Source organism: Camelina sativa, chromosome 11, assembly GCF_000633955.1.
Source record: "Camelina sativa cultivar DH55 chromosome 11, Cs, whole genome shotgun sequence".
Taxonomy (NCBI): Eukaryota; Viridiplantae; Streptophyta; class Magnoliopsida; order Brassicales; family Brassicaceae; genus Camelina; species Camelina sativa.
The window spans coordinates 24,961,286-24,983,552 of NC_025695.1; the positions used below are offsets into that span (position 1 = coordinate 24,961,286).

Below are 22,267 nucleotides of genomic sequence, written 5' to 3' on the forward strand. Positions count from 1 at the left end.
TTCGTCCCCGAATTCCCCTTGAACTCCCCTGGTCCTCCTTCTAATGCGTCTTGCTTCAATTCTCTTCTTCTCCTTCGTGCGCTTGATCTTGGCCAACTCTCTCGAACACGAACTTGCTTCCAGCCACCAACCAAACTTGCTCGACAAAACTCAACACTTCCACTAACAGGCTTGGAAAAGGGGTCGACCTAGAACACACGGCCTATCACTAAGGGTTCTATAAAACGCTTAGCTAGAAGGCTTCCTGCACACAACAACTAGGACATGGACTAGCACCACCAAATTTTTCCACAAGCCCACACAACAGGACAACAAACACGCAAACACACAAACACACAAGCACACAAACACACAAAGAGGGAGTTAGCATCCATACTTACCTTCCCGATCACCACACGGTTCTGAAGGTCTAAGGGTTAAGTACGTAAGGGGAAGGATACACGCGATCCCTTCTCACTTGCCGCTTCACAGGTTGCTCATCCTCAGGACTGGTCAGTGGGGGATATTCTGCTTCTGGTTCCGCTACTATGGCACTGATCAACGGACAAGCTGCTATGTAATGGCCATCCTTGCCACAGTTGTAACATATGATGTGAGATGGCACTGGGCGATCACTCCTTCCTGCCTTCGGGCACTCTCGAAAATAATGGCCCGACTCTCCACATGAGAAACACACAACTCCTCTTCTCCCGAGTTTTGGACTACGCCCTTCCTGGTCGGATCAACTCCTCTTCGCCTTGCTCTTCTCTTGGTCTTTTCGCATGGCTTCCTTCTCCATTTCTAAGTTCTCCTCCACGTTCACAGATCTCTCAGCCAACTTGTCAACTCGTTGGTAAGTGACAGACATGAGTCTACTCTGGATATCTGGTCGTAGCGCACGTAAAAAGTGGCGTGCCATACTTGCTTCATCGTCTCGCCCTTGGTACACATACTTTCGCAGTCGAGTAAAGATTGACTCTAGTTCTCAAACGCTCTTCCCGCCTTGTTTTAAGTTTATAAACTCATTCTCCAATTTGTCTCTGGCCTCCGGTGGAAAATAATTTCCTTCGAACTCCTTTCGAAACTCTGCCCATGTTGGATCTCGATGAACGTAGTGTCTCTTCACACTAGTCCACCAATCACTAGCATCATCCTTTAAGTAGTACACTGCAACATCTTTCTTATAGTCTTCTTGACATCGGGTTGTACAAAATTCTTCTCCATGCTTCGCAACCAATCATCTGCTTCAAACGTGTTCGATCCTCCTCTAAAATACTCAGTTCCCAAATTTTTCATAATCCTCACAATCTTCAGGAAGCTCGGAGCCTCTGATTCCCTTGGGCGTGACGCTTGTTGTCGCATAAGCGCTATCCTCTCTTGGAACGCAGCTAGCAAAGGATCTCTTGGTCCACTCTCTTGACCTATTGGCTCTTCGCGCGCATTCATTTGTCTTGGCTCCTCGGGTGCACTCCTTTGTCTCGGGTCCACTGGTACACTCCTTTGTCTCGGCTCTTCAGGGACATTCGTTTGCCTTGGCGGCACCCTCCTTGGCTCATATGGTTCGTGATATGCAGGTTGTACACCAGGTGTTTGACGGAAACTTGCTCGCGGTTGACCCGGATTGTTAAATCGCGAACCAGACCAGTAGCCACCGAAAAATGTTTCCATCAGGAATCTTGATCTTTCTCCGGGTAGTGATCCTTGCGACCCACTTCTTTTGGAACTCGACCTCTCTCTCGTCAGATCGTCATTCTCTCTTGATCTGGTCTCTCCCTCGACATCATATGGATCACCCTCCATCGTCTCTTGCCACTCTTCTTCGACATCATATTTTTCACCCTCCGGTGAGTCTCGCCACTCTTCTCCATCAGCTCTTGAATCACCCCACGACCATCCCTCTTCACTTCCCCGGTCTGACATCTGCACCAGCACCAAAGGGTAAGTCTTAATCCCATCTACCTAAAAATGCACAAGGACGTACCGTTTTCCTAAAATTGCCTTTGCGACTCATTTTGACTCGATAAAACATTTGAAAAGTGTGTTCCGCGAGCATCATAACCATGCTCTGATACCACCGTTGTAACGCCCCCGAACCGTCCTATGGGAACTGCACTGGGGTGTTTCAGCCGAGGGACGGAAGTTGCAGACCTCCCGACCGGTCCTCTCTAGCACAATTCTGCCCGCAACCGAGACTGCTTAGGCTTTACAACCCTCGTGGCCTGGTGCGTTGTGTTGGCCCGGACAAGGCTAGTACCAGTCGAACTCACACAAAATAAATAAAACAATTTCAATACTTTCATTACTTAACGAAAAAGTTCACAAAACATTCATAACGTTTTTGGTACCAGGCCTAGAGCCAAAAAGCGATAACTTAGATTACAACAACAAAACACCTTGCAAAGGCAATCCAAAACTACACCGGCTGGCCTAACGTCCTGCGCTCCCCTCTATGGTTTTTTCCCCACTAAGGTTACCTGCAAAACAAATTATGGAGTCTTGAGTGCTAAACACTCAGTGAGTTTGGAAAGTTAACAAGAAACCAAACCCAACCCCAGCAAGCAACACACAACATGCAAGCTAACTAACAACCACTACATGCAGCACTCAAATGCAACATGCAAGCCAAATGCAAGAAAAACTAGCAAGATAAATATGCAAGTTAGTCAAGCAACAAGTATACTATCAAAGTATACGCATGCGGAAGCTAACAACTGTTCTTCATCTTCCAGTCCAAGGGCCCTTCATTCCTTCACTCCACCACTTCATCGCTTCCTCACTTCGTTACTTCCCCCATACCCGTGAACACCTATACTCAAAGGCACGCGAGCATAGAACATCACATGCGAGTCCTTCTCTACAGGCGCTCTGGCCTACACCGTCGTGTAGTACTCGGCCCTAGGCAGTAACCCCGTCTCTCCGAGTATTCGTAATCCGCACCATTTACGGCCTTGGGGAAGTCTTCTCCTGCACAACCTCCACATACAACCAAACAAACCTGCAAAGCACACAAGCTACAAACAACAACATGCAATGCACCCAAGAAAACATGCAACCACAAACAAGCAACATGCAAGCCTTAGTAACTAGAGAAATATCTAGAAACTAAGCACTAGACACAACCTCACACTAACATGAAAGGAAACAAAGAAAACGAGACTTAACTATATAGAATTTAATCTAGAAAGAAAGAAACGAATCTATCCAACAATCCCAATGAGAATTCCTAGATTTAACACAAAAATCCTAAGCAAAAGCCACCCAAAACCCCACCTATCATGTGCCATATCACATGCATCGAAACTCACCTGGCTTGGCTGAGAAGAACAAAATCTAATCAGACTTCTAGCAAGGACTTGACGCGAACAGCTCCTACAGCGGCACTTGGCTAACTACTCGCGGAAGAGAAACTCTAAGGAAAAAACTCTCTCTCTCTCGCTCTTTCTCTAACTTTTACTCTCTCTAACTTCTCTTACACTCTCTATTACTCTAACTTAGCAAGAGAAACGAAAATCTCTCTTAACACACACTAAGGCCTCCTATTTATAGTGGAGAGTGTGAGTTTGGTTGGTTTGGGCGAGCCAATGCATCTAGAGCATTTGTTCCTCTTTGATGCCACCAATTTTACATGTTTTACACTTGTATAAGATGCAAAACACTTGTCCAACGAAATCTCCTTTGTTCCCCACTCACTCTTTCATGAAATATTATTGGCCAGCTCATAAAGGAAAAATTCTCTTTGTCTCCCACTCACCTCAAATTTAGATTAATTTAACTCTTAGTAGAAAATTCCACTTAGGCTAAATTAGTGATTAATTTAATCACTTAGTGGAAACTCCACTAACTCTACTTTTAATATTTAAATCGCCCTCCTTAGTGGGTTCCTTCCCACTCTCGCTTCCCGTCCAGGACATGGCCCTTGTCCACTCGCTGTTCGCCTGGTACTTCCGGTTGTTCTACATACGTCCGGTACGGTACATGGTACATAGTACATAGTACCATCGGCCATCTCTCGGACACTTCTTCAGTAATTCTTCTACCTTCCTTCCTTGCCTTCCTTTCATGTCTTTTCCAGGTTCTTTGGCCAGGGGTTTTTATTTTAAAAAATTTACCCCTTGGTGAGGGTCACTACACCTACCCTAAAATTCCGTACATGGCCGTACATGCCGATAAAAATTTTCTTAGGGCCTATCAATTTCCTACTTGTTCGTTCAACAATTTGCAACTGCGAATGTGTACAATAGGATTAGTAACTTAAAAATACGCATTCATTAATGTAACGGTTCAAACATCCTTAACACCTATGCATGATAATAGTACAATCCGGAAAATAACAAGCCATAATAAAAACTACCCAAAGCCACCATCCTCTTCCTCCCTTGCCTCCGTCACACGAGCTGGTCAGCCACTAAAATCCTGATCACCGGACCTTTCTTTTCCTGCGTTCATAAAAAGGAGGCGTAAGCAAACAAGTTTGCTTAGTGGAGTGGTCATCCCGTCTCACTAGGCTCAGCTCAATAATCTCAATCTGACACAGGGTATATTCCAATCAAGTCACGCAAGTCAAACAATTCACATAGGATAGTTGTCCAAGTCGTTTAGACCAACCACCATTCATATTGCAATAGAACACATTAACCATTAACTAAGACAAGCAATTAACGAGATTAAATAAACCACGGGTCAAGAGAATCAACCATGGAACTCGGCCACAGTCACGCACTCACCTTCGGTTTTGACCTACGGTGCTAATCTCTCGATCCCTATGCCCAATTCTGATCCCTGCCTCTACACGGACAGATCTACATCGTTAAACACCGATGTATAAAACATATAGTATCGACGGATCAAGGTGGAGGAAGACTTACCGTTCTCCTCTTGATCTAGACTTAGGAATCCTCGGCCAAGCTCGATGGAAAGTCTTCTCTCTTTCTCTTGCGGCGGCTAAAAGGTCTTATGCGAAAACTAGAAAATTTCTCTAAGGGTTCTATGCTTTATATAGGGTCGACTAAACCGCCTTGAGTTGCCCCAAAATGATAAACCCTATCGTCCCCCAACTTCCATATTTTTCGCATCTATCCTTATCTGACCAATTTTGCCTTCTCTGCAAGTTTCCATTTCTCTCGGGTTTCCTTTCCCGTGAGTCGGCTTAAATCTTCGCAAGATTTCCGAGTTCCTGGGCCACCCATCGGCCCATGGTCTAATTGGTCCATCCTTGTCCATCGGCCCAATCCATCGTTCACCGATGCGACCATTTCTGGATAGTCCTACTTCACTATCACTCTCACTATCCCTATCACCATCACTAGGACTTTCAATCCCACTATCACTCGGACTGTAACTTAGACTAAGTGCCGAATATTCCCATTTTCATCCAGAAACTTACATGCCTGCATCATCTACAATGTAAGGTCTAGAATTCTTTTTCTTCAGTTCAAACATCTGTTCACTACTTCAGTAATCTCTACCTCTCCATTTCCATCTGGAACCATTGGCTATCGAATCACGGCCGTTGTCCTTTATGGATGCTGATTCGTCTTGTTCTCGTTCCGAGGTTTGTATCAAGTACGTCCTAATTCTTCCGGATACGTCCTGATCCTTCCGGATACGTCCTGATTCTTCCGAATACGTCGACATACCATTCCATGTACCGTGTATGTACCATCTCTCGTACCGCGTTCGTATTATCTCACGAGCCGTCGGTACCGAGGGAGCTGGTCGTTACATATTGCCTCTATCAGAGCGACATCCACTGGATCAAAATGCTGAGCAAGCAGATCCTTTTGCCAATAATTCGTTCGTCTATCAATCAAATGAGGTAACCGGAGAGTTGGGTCTTTAAAAGGATCGTTACTTAAGGCTGGTCTCAGGAATTGAGCCGGAACCCAGGGATCCGTCCATATCGAAATGGAGGTCCCTGAGCCAACTCGGGTAATAAGCCCTTTTTCACTAGAGAGCGAGCATATACAATGCTTCTCCACCCATATGAGGGTGAATAAGATCGTATTGGACCCATAGGATCATAGTTTCGATAATACCTACTTTTAAAGACCCTTGCAAACAGTGAGTCTGGGCAATCTATCAATCGCCATAACTGCTTACCTAGCAGGGCCGTGTTGAAATAATCAACATTCTTGAAACCCAATCCACCCAACTGTTTGCTACACAAAAGCCTCTCCCAAGCAATCCAATGCATACCCCCTGCCTGACCATTTGTACTCCACCAAAAGTTTGCCACTGCACTAGTCAGTTTAGATGTGATAGTTTTGATAATCTAAATAAAATATAAAATATAAGATAAAATATAAATAAAATGATAAAAAAATTAGATGATCTAAATATATTATTATTTTTCATCCTCTTTTATTTTCACATTTTTTTCTCTCTTTCTAGTGTTATAATTATAACTATTTTTATTTTTGTATTTTTAAATACAATTCATTTTTCTTTTTTTTTTAAGACCTATTTTCATAATTTTTTTTTTAATTTGAAACGTATGATTAATGATGATTCGATGTTAACACTAACATGTGCATCTGTGTACGTAAATGATAATAAATTATATATTTTTGTGTACATAAATATTAAAATAATTTGTATATTTACGTTTAACATATATTTTGTATTTGATATGTTTGTGCACATACAATTAAACATTCAAATAATGTACGAGCAATCTTTGTATGCTTATCACTTGTCATATATGTTTATAACAATCTTGTGTATAGTTTATTTTTATTTGTAGTCTATTTATTATTGTGGTGTACAAGATTGTATATTTATATGAAATTACAAGGATTGACTGTTTCTACCAAAAAAAATATATACAGAGAGGAAGTGTATACAAATAGGACACAAGATTGTACATGTACCCTACATCACTATACTAAATACATATATACACTATACACTATATTTTACACTAAAAATATAGCACTAAGTGCAATTTTACATTCTAATTCAGATTTTATTTCAAACTTTTCTATCTCACATACATTTTTTCTCTTCCATTCTTACACTTACGATTACAAATTACAATTACATTTTCACATCGATTTCAACACTTGGAATCAGTTCCTTCTTTGGCTGAGATCCCCTTCTAGTGAACCAAAAATGACCCCCTTAAAGCTTATTGCGGCTCAAGCAGCGGTTTGTACAATTTGGCATGAGAGTAATGCTTGCACTTTCACTAGCATCGGTACCCCAGTTGCAGGTTTGTTTCACCATAATTGATAGGAGTATTTGTAACACTTGCTTAGGTAAAAATCATATTCTGAAGCTTCAGGACTTTCTATTACTATGGTTCACATCTTCGTCTACATAATCTTACTTTATGTATGTTATGGTTCTTGTACCAGGCTTGTTCATCCTGAAGTTTTTTGTCATTGTGGCGCCTTATTTATAATCTATGTAACCGGAAACAATGCCATATAATACCATAAATTTTAAGAAAAATAAAACAAGTGTACGTACGTACATAAGTTCAATATATTGAGATAATGTGCGTATACGAGTTCAATGTATATTGAGATCGTGTGCATACACGAGACTACAGTAAAATTATTATGAAGAGGGAGACATTGTATGTTTGAGATGTGTTTAAATTTGAAGCTGACTAATATGAAACATAACAAAATCAACAACATCGACAACTACATTGACATGATAGTGTACGTATACGGTTTAGAGTTTAATTTTTAGGATGTGAAATTTAATATGACTGTGTACATATACGGTTTAAGATTTTATTTTTAGGGTTTGTTTAGGGGTTGTGTACGTTTAAATCAATATTATGTACGTATACTGTTTATAATTTAATTTTAAGGATTTTTTCTATGAGTTATGTACGTTTAAGTCAATATGGTCATGTAAGTATACGATTTTAGATTTATTTTTCAATATTATCATGTACGTAGACGGTTTTGGATTTATTTTCAAGATTTTTCAAATAAATAAAAAATAGAGAAATTCCCTTCAATAGCACTAATCTAAGTTTTTCTTCCAAGTCTAGCACACACTCTCAATTTTTCCAAAAGTAGCATTTGTGTATATTAACTTTCTTATTTAATTTAAATAACAAAATTTAGTATGAGATTATTAAACTTACGTTTTGATAGGTCTCGTGAAGGTTCCATCGAAGCTTGTGGTGAAGCTTTCAGCGATGAACCTTTCGGTGAAGCTTCTCTCGTGATTCTATATAGCTTTTAATTGAGGGATTAGGCAAATTTTTCATAATAAGGCTTCTGAATATAGATAATTGTTTCATCACCAATCAGATTTATAATTGGATTTGTAGCTCTGTTGTTCCTTCCTTGCCAAGTGTAATGGGATGAGCTACTATGGTCTGGGTTTATAGCTGCGGAGAAGGAGGTGGAGGGAAGAAGAAGAAGAAGAAAAAGAAAAAGAAGAAGAAGAAGCTTTGGGTATTGGTATTGTTGGGTATTAAATGATATCTGATTATGAATTATGAACTATTGGAAATTGTTGAGTATTGTTCGGTATTAAAATTGTTGGGTACTGTTGAATATTGGAAATGTTTTGTTAGGTAATAAAAGAAATCTTATTATGAGTGGTGGTTTGAATTGTTGGGTATTGGAATTTGAACCGTAAATGAAATAGAAAAGCATGGATAATCTTGAAGCTGAGATATGTATTTGAGTGCTATCTTCTCATCTTTGGACACCAAAATTGTTGCATACCAAGTGTTTAATATAATGTCTTTGAGAACAAAGAAGTTGGTAAATAGTAAGAAAATTAGTTGGTTTTGATGTCTTCGACTTCTTCGGGTTAAACTTCGTTGGTTATGGAGTTGGCTAGTAGTGTTGATGAGGTAGAGTACAGTGGGGGAGGATCTTCTCGTTCTGGTCATAACCATTTTTGGGATTAATGAATATTTAGGAAAAGCTTCCTAAATTTCAAAGATGTCTTCCTAAATATTATGAAATCCTTCCTAAGTCTACATAAATGAGTTTTTTTTTTAATTATGTTTTACTTTAATGTATCACATATTACTCCATTTAGTGAGAGATTTCTGATTTTATTTTGTGCATATCCTGATATTTTATCTACAAGTAACAATTGGATTTTGTGTATTTCTAAATATTTTATGAAGGCTATCATGAAGTTTAAGGGTTTCTCCTTAATATTATCAAATCATTCCCTAAATTTAAATAAATGNTTGGGATTTATGAATATTTAGGAAAAGCTTCCTAAATTTCAAAGATGTCTTCCTAAATATTATGAAATCCTTCCTAAATGTACAGAAATGGTTTTTTTTTTTTTAATTATGTTTTACTTTAATGTATCACATATTACTCCATTTAGTGAGGGATTTCTGATTTTATTTTGTGCATATCCTGATATTTTATCTACAAGTAACAATTGGATTTTGTGTATTTCTAAATATTTTATTGAAGGCTATCATGAAGTTTAAGGGTTTCTCCTTAATATTATCAAATCATTCCTAAATTTAAATAAATGTGTTTCTAAATCTATTTTGGTGTTTTACCACAATATGTGTTTAAGGGTATTGTGCATATCATGTTGTTTACCAATATCCAGACTTTTTATGAAATTCATCAGAAAATTCAAACTTTTCATGAAGGTCATCATAAAGTTCAAGGAATCCTTCCTGAATTCAAAATAATATTCAGGAATGACTCCTTGTATATAATGAGTCTGGATATAATGACTCCTTGTAAATAATATTCATGAATGACTCCTTCTATTTGCAGAAAATTCAAACCTTTTCATGAAAGTCTTCTTGAATTTAAAGGTGTCTTTCATGAATATTATTGAATATTTCCTAAAACATTATATACAAGTCATTCCTGAATATTATTGAATCCTTCCTAAGTTTTTAAATAGTGCTTTTTACAAGTCGATCAAAGTAAAACTCAAGTGGAAAGAATATGGTATGTGAGCTACTTAGCACTCTGAAATGTGTCATTTAAACATAAATATAATACAATCATATATTTGACATACAATGGGTTCGGCCATCTCGATTTTGAGTAATGATCTGAAGATTTAAAAGGCACATCAAGTCAGGTAGATAGTTGTGTTTCACTTCATTTTGACTAGTGAAGTAGTAATTATTCTTTTTGGCAAATGGGTTCCTACTAGACCAGAAGAGTATAACAATGTGATGTTGGTTTCTAACTCCAAGTCTCCAAATCTCAAGCCAACTATTACTCTTCCGAGCATGATGATTTAGTCATCAATTCATTAGACAAATTACAAACATACATACAAAAACAATTAAAAGAACTGAGAATTTTTTATTGTGTATTGGAATTTTTTTTATATAAGGTTTGTAAACTAACCATTTCACAAAGACAAATTTCTTCACCATAATAACCAAGATCATTGCCTCCTCTATGAGCATATAATCTTGAAACACAGAGACTGTAAAGAAAAAAATTAGAAGTTTTATCTTACAATTTAGATGTAATGCCATTATTACTAGTGAGTGTTGTGTAAAGCTGCAAATGGGACAACGAAAAAGACCATTCTCATTACACTCCATACACTTGACCACTACAGCATCACTTCCCCATCCTTCCACCATTTTGTTGCTCCCATTACAATCCGAACACGGCAAAAACGCTAAACCCCCGCCAAACCGATCTTTCTTCCTCGGAAAAATCACCAAGCAAACCTTCTTTCACCAAACTCATCACTTCCTTTGCCCGGCCAATGTACTTCCCTTTCGCCGAATCATCACCACCGCTGTCTCTTCCTCTGGCCATGAGATTTAAAAGCTCTTCTCTGAATCCTCTATCCATTAACACATCTCTCTCACATACCACCACAGCAAAGCTCTCAATCGCAGCACTCACGGCGTTACACGCCTCTAATGTTTGCTCACACCATGCAACGACATCGTGTAAATCACAACGAGATCCTCTCCGCTGTCACACAATCTCACGGTTTCAAAGCCTCGTAATGGCTCCTCGGATCTCTAGGGTTCTTTAAATTAGGATCGGAGTTCTCTTTATTCACCATCATCACTCCACCACCACCACCGGATACATTACAATTCACCGGAATAGGACGGCAAGTATCGCCGCCGTCGAGACCTGACACCAGCTCCTAGAAATTGATAACCTCTGTAGGTTCAAATTTACCAATCATCGTCTCCTTATCACTGATAGTGAATCTCTCAGGTGGAGTCATCGGAGATATAGGGGAGCTGACGGAGGAGGAAGAGAAGGTGAGGAAGTGTGGAGATTGAGAAGTGAGAGGATTGAAATATCACGATTTTGATATTATTTTATTTTAATAAAATATTTAAATTTGTGCTAAATTTGGAATAAAAAAAAGTGTGTGCTAATTTTGGGAGATAAATTAAATTAGTGCTATTTTTGAGAATTGCACTAAAAATAACTATATATATTATACATATTTTAATCAATAATTTTAAATGTCATAAGGTTTGTGTACAAAATTATGCAATGTCACAAGGTTCATGCTTTCTCCATTAGCAATGTAAATGAGCACTTCATCCCAAATGAATCTATCTTTCTTTTTACACAGGTTAAAATCCTTGAATCGTATTGTTAGTTTATAAATAAGTTCAGAGTTTGTAATTATAAACAAATTTTTCTTCATTTCCACCTTATTCTTGTGCCATGACATGTGCACTCATTTCCAGGTGCTATAAAATAAATATACCAAATCAGTTATCGTGTACGTAACCTAAAAAAACATGTAACATGTACGTATACGATTAATAATGTCACTTACATGAGTTTGTACCACCAATCAGTTTCTACACGAACAACAAAAAAATTGTTGTCTAAACTATAAAATCCATAAAGCTTGTAAATCTTTAATATGTGTTTAACCAACAAAAATTAATTAAAAATCATGAATATATTTAACATGAATTTGGATAATTTTGCATCGTCTCTTTTCCACTAAATTATAAGAAACATCTCCAACATTCACCAGAATTTTTGTTTCTAATTATGATTATTTCAGCTTCACGGTTATTGTTATTCTCTAAAGCCATCCACGGTTTATGGTTGATCATCGTGAAACATCACTTTTATTTTAATCATTTTCCGGATTTCTTACGGACACTCTCTTGCTATAAAATTTTATTCTCAACCACATCATTATTCATATCATGATGTGTACAAAAAGTAATTTACATACACAATAATAAAATTACGTACACATATAAATTTACATTGATTTCAGGTTTGGATGCGGTTGTATGAGTCATTCAAAAATTTAACATGATTTGTTATGCAGTTCAATATTGTCCCTATTCGCTGGACAGAACCGAGAATTACACCAAAATTCTTCTCGCCAAAATCTAGTCACGTCAAAATTCTTCTCATTAATTCCTAATCTAAAATTTTGAGACTTGGATCAGAAAATCTGAATATTACGACACCAAAATCGCTGTCTCCTCTTCGCTGCAATTCTCTTATTCTTAATTATGGACAATGTACACACACCAAAGTATTCGCTAGATATCTCTTATTCACTCCTGCTAGCCAAAAAATCTTCCAATCGAATGAGATCTGATCTCTCTACTTGATAGCGAGACATTAAAGATTATCTCACCATGATTAATTTACAATTCAAAAACAAGTCCCTGTTCTACCATACAGATGAAGAAAAGCTTTCTTTCGTTCATGACTTCCTCCCCGTTTCTTTTCTTCTAATATCTGAATTTTCTGAATATATCTATATATATATATATATATCTTATTATATAAAGATTTATGTCAAAGTTACTCGTTAACAAGATCGTGACACGTGTTAAATATATTAATTTGATATTGACACGTGTCAATTTTTTTTTTACATGTTTATATTTTAAAAATTTTATGTTCCTAAATCGAAAAGGAAAACTAACAAAATCAATATATTTTCCATTGTATGCTAATTATATTATATGTATGTTCTCAATAAAATTTGACATGTGTAAGCAAAAACTTAATTTATTAAACATGTATATTAATCAATAAATAATAAATAACAAAGGTAAAAAGAATAACATAAGTTATTTAATATAATTTTATTCGGATATAAATTGTATTTATCTTTGTAATATAAATTTTTATTGTAATTAAGTACACAAAACCTTGAAAGAATAATGAACTTTTAAAAAAAAATTCAATACATGTTGAGTATTAGTATAGTTTTACATGTTTTAATTTAAAGATTTTAATGCATGTAGTAATATGAGAAACCTGAATAATCAAAATAGAAAAAATGAGTTTGTAGGAATGAATTTTTGTTTAATTGATGAAAATTGACAAAAGTATTACTTATGAAATTATGACATATAGAAGAATAATATTAGGATATTTTTGGATTTCCAAATTTTTGTGGATGTTAACTGATTTTTTTACTGATTATTTTATTGTTTAATTTAAAATGCTAACAAATATACATATTATCTCATATGATTTTCATATTATTTTTGTTATTAAAATTTTAACTTTAGTCCATGAAGAAGTGAATTATGGTTTTACGATGAAATAGATAGTTAAATGTGATTTCTAAACTGAATTTATAACGATGAAATTTATTTTAGAATAAAAAATCTTCAAATATTAATATGTATCATTTTAAAAAAATCATTGAAGAATATTAGTAATTTTTTAATGTTTGATTTTATAATTTCAACACATGTATTTTTGTAATGCATATGTTAAAACATAAGATAATTCATAATAAATTATAATTTATAGGAGTAAATCTTCAGTTATTTGATGAGAATGTCTTCATATCTTTATATATATTTTTTTATTTTATAAATTTCACTCATTTAAAATTGATTAAGACATGAGGTAAAATTAGTACTTATGAGATAGCAACATAACAAATATATCTTAAATAATGTTAATTCAGTTTTTTTGCGAATTATATTTTGTTACTTTTATTTGTATTTTTAATTCTTACTAAGATATATATTTAATATGATGTATTAATTGTGTTTGATATAAAATATTTAGTTCTATGCATTAAGATTAAATATGTAATTAAACTTAAATTATGGTTTATTATGATGGTATAGATATTTAAATGGTACTCTTTGTCCTATAAGAGTTTTTGTGTAAAAGCACAAAAATTAATAAACAATAAATATTATGTCATTTATAAAACTTCAACCAATAGAAAAATATACTGCATAGTTCAAATAATCATAAATTGTTATATTAATAAATATTGTACATAGAAATTCAAGAAAATAGAGCAAAAAAAGCCTGAAAATTTTTATACAATGGAACTGAGAGAGTATTAAAATGAAATACGAGAGGTTCATATTCAATATTAAAATGTTATAAGATAAAATCTAAAAACATGTATATTACTACTTAATTATTCTGAATAATCTTTTTTAATTTTTAACCGCATAGTAACGCGGGCCTTATCTAGTATATTATATATGTATATTAACGTAATAAAGAAAAACTCAACCTTTTTAGTTAGAACAAAAACTAAACAAGCATAGTGTTGATAAGGGTATTTTTGTCCACAAAATAGTGATGGCTATTGTGTGGAAAGTCTTTTTGAACAAAAACTAAACAAGCATAGTGTTAATAATTATACAGATATATTTTTCTAATTGTTTAAATTCATAAAAATTATGAATTTTAGACAATTTTATGGTTTTGGAATTGAATTTGTAATATTTAGAAAAATATTATATTAATGACAGTATATTACAAATATTATAGACAAATTCACTTATGCACATGATATACATTAATTCAAAATTATGAATAATAATATCAATTATAGTATTTTAATAGCATATCTAACTATCAAAATGAAAATGTGGCATATCTAAAAATTGAAAACTTTAATTTTTTTTTGCTATTTTTTATGACATGTTATAGAGTATTTTATATCACTATAGTTTGAAAATCAACATAAAAATTGTTTTATGGATATGAGTTTTAGAAGAAATTTCCAAATTTTAAAGCATAATTTATTATATCAGCATATATATATATATATATATGTTAATTTACATGATTATTAACTTATAATATTATGAGGACCATATTTTACATGAAGATTTCAAAAAAAATTATTATCTTATTATTTTATTAAATTGTTTTATTTTTTATACAGTAGTCCGACTCTATATCAAAAATTTACTAAGTTATAGTGTTTATTAATGCAACATAGTTTACAGCCAAATCCCTTTGAAGAAGAAGGATCATAATTCATAAGAGGCCTCAAATGCTATTCCTTGGAGACAAAGTTTTCTTGCAGGAGTATTAATCGCTAAAAAAATATGGAGAGCTTGAGGATTTTTTTGTACAAGTCTGAGAAGTGAATTTCTTCTTCATGCTCGTTCTAAGCACCAAGCCCCACTTTTACAATCTTGTATGTGTGTGTGCTTGGTGGTTAATAATATTCATGTATTATTCATTTCAATAATAAGATAATATTTTTTTGAAATTATCTTATGAAGGTAATATTATCTTATCATTATCAAGATTAATAAGATAATAATTTACATAATATTATCTTATCATTATCAAGATTAATAATATAAAATTTTATATTACCTTGATAAGATTAATTTACATGATTTTTTTTTCTTGAAATTATCTTATCATTCCAATAATACTATCTTATCAAGGTTTTTGAAATCTTCATGTAAAATATTATCTTATCACAATATTATCAAGGATTGACTTGAAAATTGAAATGAAGAACTTTTAAAAAACCGGATGAAATAAAACCCTCAAATCTCAATTGTGTTTGCTTGTTGTCTTCCTATTTTCCGTTTTTGATTGGTTACTTGAAACACAAACTTCCTCTTTTGCCTTAGCTATATTTGATCTTTACAATTTCATAGTGTATTGTTTGGTCTTTACGGATTCGATCCTGAAGTGTTACAACGATACCACTAGATCGTGGTAGAGTACACATTAGGTTATTAATTGACCGTTTTGATCAATTTGGCGCTGTTGCCGGGGACCAAAACGTTGCCTTTGAGATTTTAGATTCACGTTTAGGCTAAGGTTTATTTAATTTTAATTTACTAACTAGTTCGTGCGTTCTTATTCCTCTATTTCAGGTGTATGCATACAAGGAGCCACAAAAAAACTGATTTGCGTATACTAGGAAACGAGGAGCTAGCACGACTGGCACGAGAGAACCAAAAAGCAAGAGTCGATTCCGATAAGATGGCCGAAGACAATGAAGAGGTTCGCCAACCCAATCCGCCATACTCTATCGTTCAACATCAGCATAGGCAAGTCCAACAAGAGCGAAAAGAAACTGAACCAAATCCGCCAGCAAGGAAAACCACCTTGAGGGACGAAGATGCTCACAACGGGCTATTTGCGAATCAGTCTGCGATTCAACCTCCTGCTCCTACGAGACAAGACTATGTGATTAAGCATAGTCTCATCGATTTGGTTCAGAATCGTGTATTTAATGGATTAGCCTCAGAGAGCCCTCTCGACCATATTGAAGCTTTTGAGAGATTGGCTAGTACGACAAGGTCTAATGGAGTTCCATATGATTACCTCGTGTTGACTTTGTTCCAATTCTCTTTAGGAGATAAGGCTTTGAGATGGCTAAATCTCTTGGACCGAGGATCACGGTAACTTGGGAGCAATGTAGAGCAGCATTTCTGAACCACTTCTACACTAAGTCACGATCAGCGATGTTAAGGAGCAAGATCACTAACTTCTCACAAGGTGGTACAAAGTCTTTTTGTGAAGCGTGGGAGAGATTCAAGGAGTATATGAGGGACTGCCCTCATCATGGCTTTTCACAAGAGAATCTTATGAACATCTTCTATGGAGGAATTGACCAGAAGTACCATATGGCACTTGATACCGCCGCTGAGGCAAACCTCTTGATCGAAAACCTTGCAACGAGTAACAGAAATCATAGTCATGAGTATGATCATTATGTGCGTGTTGTTAGCTCTGTGAATACATATGTTATTAAGAGTCTCACTACCAAGGTAGACCTTCTTTTGAAAAGAGATCAGCAAGCTGTCAATGTGCAACGGGAAGACGAGTGCATATGAGCAAGTTGGAGTAAATTCAGGTTTTGAGGGAACATAGGAGTTGAACTATGTAGGACGACAAGGGAACTATCAAAATCATGGGTTTAATCAGAATTATAGAAATCATCCTAATCTCTCCTACAGAAGCACCAACGTTGAGAATCCTCAGGATCAGGTGTATCCTCCACATAATCAACAACGTAACTTCCCGCAAGGATTTCAGAACAAGGGTGCTGGATTTAATAGCTCAAATATCCAAGGATACCACGCTCCATCTGTAGCTCCACAAGATAACAAACTCGAATTGATGATGCAAGCACTGTTGGAGGGCCATAAGAAAAATTCTGATGAGATTAATGTCAAGATTGATAGCATGTACAATGATTTGAATGAGAAATTTGAGAGGTTGAGTTCACGTGTTTATTCCATTGATAAGAGAGTCTCTGCTATTTCTTCTAGCTCTAAGAATAAAGAGTCATGCAATGCTATCACACTCCATGGTGGGATCGAATATGGGTTGAGTTGTGTTGTGATCAACTCACGTTTGGCTTCCTCAGAGATAGGATCGATCAGTCCTGAGCCTAGACCGGCCAGTTCCCATCCATTCTGATAATTCGAGTCTGATCTCCAGAGAAGTTGGATCAACCAGTCCCCCCTATAGATCAGTCGATCCCATCAATAACGCATCACCTATCTCGGAAAGTCTCAGATCGACCGATCTACGTCCAGACCTGTCAGTCCCTGTTGCAGGTACGTGAAAACCCAGCTCAGTTGTTCCTGATGCAGATGCTAGGGAGTCACTTCTTGTTGGGAATTGCTTGGTTGCTACAGATTTTCATGTTGGGAAATGAGCGAGCTGAAATGCCTTTGATTCTTGGGAGACCTTTCTTAGCAACAGTGGGAGCAGTTGTTGACTTGCCTAATTAGAGGATAACTTTCTCTAACATTGATGATAAGGTCTTCTATAACGCAATCACTGCAAATGAAGTTATACGACATGGCTCTTGTCTAGTTGTAGAACATGAGAAGAAGGTGGATGTCATGATAATTGGAGAGAATGGTGATAAGAATGAGGTCGATGAAGTCCTGGATGGAGACATTCATTCTCCTGAGAAGAGGTCTAAGAAGGTTAAGAAGAGAGACAAGCCGAAGATAGAGAGAGCGATACGAGATCTTTGCATAACCTTGGTACCCCAGAGATATGTTAGAGACACCATTGAGTACAAGGTGAAGTCTAATGGAATATCTCGGCCTTTCTCTAAAGTTAAAGCCATCCTCACTCCGAATTTAAAGAGAAAGGCCAAGAAGCAATGGATGATATGCTGAAAAAAATTCTGGAGCTTAAGCTGACGAATTGAAGAGCTTGTTCTGATATGAGTTCTCATCCTCCCATCACTTGACATCTGAAACCACGGTCAAATTATAGACCTTAAACAAGCGCTTATGGGAGGCAACCCATGGGATTTGTGCTGGCTTACCCTTTAATTTTTATTTGTCTTAGGATTTTGGTTTTGTTTTTAGGATTTATTACGGTGAAATCACATCCAGTGTTAAGTGTTTTCAGGAATAGGTTCCAAACGCAGAAGATGCGAAACTTTTTTGTTCCAGGAGCTTAGGATCGATCAGTCCTCCTTAGAGATCGATCGATCCCAGTGATTTTCTGCGGGGTGTCTCTAAGTTCAATAATGTTGCAGATCGGTCGATCCCATCCTGGGACTGATCGATCCCCACCCTTGCCAACACCACTCCAACACCAGATGCGAGATCACCGGTTTTTCATTATTTTCCTTTCTTTTTCTTTTTTCATTTTTCTTATTTCTTTGTCGGATTCATTCTTTTCTTGGTTATGCTTTCACACCGAGACAGTGTGAAGTAAGTCCGGGGGAGGGGTGTCTCCAAGTTACTAATGTCGTTTTCTTTGGTTGTTGTTTTTTTATTTCCCTTCTATTTGAGTCATTTTATCGAGTCTAAAAAAAAATAATGTTGGAAAACTATGATCATTTCTAGGAATATTTTGCTTTGAACTAAAACTCTTATGATTGCTTTAGTACTTTGGATTTTATAATGAAGCTTGGAATGAACAGGAGCAGACTCAACACGCCTCAAAAGACCCTCACCGAAGAGAACATTAAGTTGATCCAACGTTGTCTCTAGCTTTGACAGGACTTAACCGGATTTAACCTCTTGCCTTGGGACTTGGTATACATCGAACAAGACTTCTCCCTTAAGCCATACAAGACATGCATCTCCTCACAAAGTATGCTTCCCCTCTCTCTTCCCTTCAATACTCATAAGTAAAAAAACTGAGAAGAAAGAAAGAAGAAAAAGAGGATATAGGTAATAAAGAAGTGAACCGAGGGTTGTGCGTAAACCCGTGCATCCTTCGGAATTCATGGAAACCTGTCCACAAGAAAAGAGCAAGGGATTGATAAAAAAAAATACAATGAACCCTAGAAAATTAGGGAGAAATCAATCCTTTGGAAGTGAGAAAAGAGAGAGGAAAGGAAGCATATGAAGAAAGTCTTGGGCATTAAAAGGTTGAAGGAGTCAAAAAGTTCAGTGATCGATATTCCCTCGGTGAGACCACACATTTTCACTAATCTGATGTAGAGAGATAATAATGGGGATGCTGAAGGTTCTTTAAGGTTATGGAGTTCAGAGTAGGGAGTGTTGATCCTAATCATGCGCAGAGTAGAAAAAGTAGTTCTTAATTTGATTTGATGAAGAGTGCAAAGAAGAGGTTCCCAAGAATATGTGAGTTTCCACTTTCAAACCTTTTTGCTGTTCCTGAGTTTTTGTCTGTTCTTGCTTGAGGACAAGCAAAGATTCAAGTCCGGGGGAACTGATGTGTCTGTATTTTATAGGTTTTGTCCATAGTTTTAACATTTGTTTTGAGTCTTTTATTGAGTCAAAGTGTGCTTTTAGAGTCTTTTTAGTCTTTTGTGAGTCTGTACAGGTTCTAGGCTACTTTGGAAGGAAACTGAGTTTTTGGGGATGAAGACATACATCTGGAGCCAATTTGGTGGAGACTGATCGGACTAGCAAGCAGATGGAGCAACCACAGAAAAAGCATCAAGGATCGGCTGATCCTCATTTGGGATCGACTGATCCCGTACCCGAAAACAACTTTTCCTTTTTTGTTTTAAACCGACTTTTAGGGTTTTATTTTGATATTTAAGTTAGAGGCTCGGCCTCTAGAGACATAAGCTTTATTTTCTGAGACTATTCTATATTGAGAGCTAAGGGAGAAGATCTCTAATCCTTCTTGACACTTTGGAGAAGATTTCCAAACCCTATTTTCTTTATTTTGCAATTCAATTATGTTTTCTTCATCTTTGATTTGTTGTTCTTTTATCTCCATATCTGAGTAGTTTATCGATTGGGTTTCGGGTTTCAAAGGGAAATTATGATTTTCTAAACTTAAACTAGATTAGCTACCTAGTTTATGATCATAGTTTTAATCTATTGTTGTTCTTAATGCTTAAACTAGATTAGCTACCTAGTTTATGATCATAGGTTTAATTCATCGTGGCACCAAAAGTGTTGTTGAGTTGCTGGAAAAGAACTTAGGTGAGCAAGGTGGACCTTAGCCAACGGAAGTTGAAGGTGAGGCACCTTGTGAACAGATCAAACTTGAACCTTTATTGCTTGCTTGGTTTGCTAGGTCCAAATGATGGCTTAGGGTTTAGTGAATTCATTGCATAGATAGTTAACGCTGCAGAAGTAGGTTAGCTTTACAACCGTTATTTGAGTTCTAGAACGGTGTTTAATTCATCCCCATCTTCCACCTTAGTCCAAAATTATATTCCCCATAGATTCCCTGCGCCCAATATTTCCTTCTTGATTCGAAAACAATTTATTTACTTTCCGTTTTTAATTGGTTACTTGAAACACAAACTTCCTCTTTTGCCTTAGCTATATTTGATCATTACAATTTCATAGTGCATTGTTTGGTCTCCGTGGATTCGATCCTGAAGTGTTACAACGATACCACTAGATCGTGGTGGAGTACACATTAGGTTATTAATTGACCGTTTTGATCATAAACCGCCTACCAAGAGACTTGAGACAATATAGAACAAGGATCCTTCAAGAACATGAACAACAATTGCTGATGGATCCACAATTGCACCAGAATCAAAAGCCAAGGCAGATTGGAGCAGGAGATGCTCCCAATACACATACACAGAGAGCTGGCATAGTACCTCCTGCAGTTGCCAACAACAATTTCAAAATTAAAAGTGGGTTAATCACTATGATCCAGTCCAATAAATTTCATGGTCTGCAAATGGAGGATCTTTTAGATCATCTTGATGAATTGGACAGGCTTTGTGGCCTCACCAAGATCAATGGTGTGAGTGAGGATAGCTTCAAGCTTAGATTGTTCCCATTTTCACTAGGAGACAAGGCTCACTTATGGGAGAAGACACTTCCAACATGAGCTATAACCACTTGGGATGGATGCAAGAAAGCCTTCTTGGCTAAAGTTTTTTCAAATGCCATAACAGCAAGATTGAGGAATGAGATTTCAGGCTTTGCACAGAAGAACAATGAGACATTCTATGAAGTTTGGGAGAGGTTCAATGACTCATTGCTCAGCACATTATACAGAGGAGTTCTGCCCAAGATAAGGATGTTGTTAGACACTGCTTCAAATGGAGAACTTGGCTCAATCTGATGGCAACTACAATGAGGACTATGATAGAACAGTGAGGTTTGTTGATTCTTCATCAGATGAGAAATATAAGAAAGACTTGAAGATTGTTAATGACAAGTTAGACAGGATTATGCTCAGTCAACAGAAAAATATTCACTTTCTTGGTGAAGAAGATACAACAATTCAGATGGGGAGAATGAGGTAGCTGAGCTGTGTTATATGCAAAACCAAGGTGGATTCAAGCCCTACAACCAGTTCAAGCCCAACAATCTGTCTTATAGGAGTACAAATGTGGCAAACCCACAAGACCAAGTCTATCCACCACAACAAGCACAGCAACAACACAATTATGTGCCTAAACAACAGAACCAATGTTACCAGGCTCAAATGTGTCCTCCACCAGGGTTTCAGACCACCCAAGCCCAAGAACCTGACTTAAGAACATTGATGCAGCAGTTGTTGCTTAATCAACCCACTGGTCAGATGGAAACCACAAAGAAGTTTTCTGAGATCAACCAGAGGATAGATTCTACATATAATGACCTGAATATCAAGTTTGAGAGCTTAAACTCAAAGGTTAAGTTCATGGAGAGCAGTATGGCTTCAACTTCTGCTCCTAAGCCTAA

At 36.4% G+C, this 22,267-nt stretch overlaps 1 pseudogene; it reads right to left on the reverse strand.

The window, feature by feature from the left end:
* LOC104728304 lies at positions 1,135-11,220 on the reverse strand (annotated as a pseudogene).